This window comes from Palaemon carinicauda, chromosome 43 (genome assembly GCF_036898095.1).
Source record: "Palaemon carinicauda isolate YSFRI2023 chromosome 43, ASM3689809v2, whole genome shotgun sequence".
Taxonomy (NCBI): Eukaryota; Metazoa; Arthropoda; class Malacostraca; order Decapoda; family Palaemonidae; genus Palaemon; species Palaemon carinicauda.
This window is the reverse complement of record NC_090767.1, coordinates 31,432,120-31,434,599: the sequence shown is the minus strand read 5'-3', so window position 1 is coordinate 31,434,599 and position 2,480 is coordinate 31,432,120.

The following is a 2,480-nucleotide window of genomic DNA, read 5'->3' as shown; positions in this document are numbered from 1 at the left end:
AGTATCCCCAGTATCATGTGATATACATGACTTTCTCCTCGTAACTGCGTGCCACAAGACTTCACTACCAACTGACTGATATATGTTCTTAATATCACACTATTCTTCATTAATTGTCTGTTCTTCATCTATGAAAGTGTCTAAGACTGTAAATCCACTCCTACATTCAATTGCAAATGTTTCTCTGTGCTCTTCTTCTGAAAGCTTAGTTGTATCAAACCTGGGTATTCTATTTATGAGTCTGTTTGGTGCATTCTTTTTTAACTACAACGTGTAATGAGTAGCTGGTGATCACTACCAATATCGGCACCTCTATAGCTTCTTGCATTTTTCAGAGTTGTCCTTCTCTCTTTATTAATGGCAATGTGATCTATCTGATTTTTTTAATTGCCATGCATACTTGTGGGTGTTCTTATGTTGTATACGAGATCCCCAATAAAAATATTGTTGGCAAAACAGAAACTTATGAAATTTGCTTCATTTTCATTAGCAAATTCACGAAGACCCTCGAAACTCATCACATTCTCTATCCCCTGATTATTTCTTCCAACTTTAGCATTGAAGTCGCCAGTCACAATTTCAATATCCCTCTTATTGATCTCATCTATTATCCTCTGCAGTTCTTCATAGTATTCATCTTTTATTTTTCCAGAAAAATCATTGGTTGGGGGTATAGCAAACTATACTCAAATTGCTCTGCTTTGATTTAAACTTTGCTAGTGACAATCTACTATTTACAGTTCTCCACTCGGTTAATTAAGACCTTCTCTGCCCTCGGTGTCATTATCATTCCCATTTCTTCTCTCCCAACTCCATCTGATCTTCCTGAGTAGATATATATATATATATATATATATATATATATATATATATATATATATATATATATATATATATATATATATATATATATATATATATATGTATATGTATATATATATATATATATATATATATATATATATATATATATGTATATATATATATATATATATATATATATATATATATATATATATATATATATATATATATATATATATATATTTATCCTTGGTCTAAAGTTTCCTCACCAATTACCTTACAACTTGTTTCACTTGGGGCCAAGATATCCAAACTACATTACATAAATTCACTCTCCCACTTGCTGTAACTTCCCAATCAGATTCATGGTTCTAACATTCTTATTACCTATTTTTAATTTTTCTCTTATGCTCATCTATATCCATCATTCCATCCATCATTCCATCTGGTAGTCCAAGGTCATCTCGCTTTGCCTTCACACTCCTTTCATCCATCTACAAGGTTTTCCTCATGAAGGACCTACTTGGCCCTAGTGGTGTGGTGGGGGGAGGCTCCTTGGGATTATTCATAGATCAAACTAGAAATTTAAAATTCAATCAGTTAAGAGAGAGAGAGAGAGAGAGAGAGAGAGAGAGAGAGAGAGAGAGAGAGAGAGAGAGAGAGAGAGAGAGAGAGAGAGAGAGAGAGAGAGAGAGTCACCACTCTGAAGGGAATTCAATCAGAGATCATCGTAGTTTATTGATCTAGTTTTTCAAATAGTGCAAGTGAGTAACAATCAAATTTTTATCTGCTTTGGACAGAAGAAAACATTCTTGAAAAACAAGTGTCAATTCTCTCTCTCTCTCTCTCTCTCTCTCTATCTCTCTCTCTCTCTTTCTCTCTCTCTCTCTCTCTCTCTCTCTCTTTATTTTATGGTGTCAGAAGGAATAGAGGGGCTATTAAGGTTTTTTATGAGGTTTCCATCTTTCTAATTTCAACCATCTGGAAATATTCATTTTGGTACAGAACATTACATTTTCCTTCTTTCGGCCTGCTTACATTCTCCATTGCAAATACCTGCCAAGGCTTCCCCATTTTCAGTCATGAGTGAAATACATTTATTTGTTGTGTTCTGAAAGGTCGCATCATTGGCCTTTCTTTTAGTGCTGCCTTTCACAGTGTCATTCAAAAGGCTAATATTTTCGAACACAAACAGTTGGGAGTAGGTGGGTCGATTCTTACAATCATTGCAGAATTTCTAAGTAATAGATTAAAATGAAGAGTTGTTCATGGACACAAGAGTGAGTATAGGTTTGTGGTATGTGGTTTTACTCCGGGGTGTGTACTTAGTGCAAGGAGAGAATTATGGGGCAAACCTCAAAGTATGATTATAAATAGGTCAAGGACCTCAGTATCTAGATCTGTGAAATGAAAATATTTCTTTAGTCGCATTCAAACTCAAAATTCTAGGGAGATTCTTAATTGCAAATTTTCTTTTGAGAAGCATAATCTTCTTCTCTTACACAGAAAACTTAGTGATATAGTCTTTGTAAGATTTTTGGTGATCAATATGTACTGAAAACTTTTTTTAATTCTTTAATTCTACCTAGTTTCGAGTATTGTTCTCCTATCTGGTCTTTAGCTGCTGATCCTCATCCTACTTGTATGGATAAAAGCTTTCTGTTTATTAAATTTCT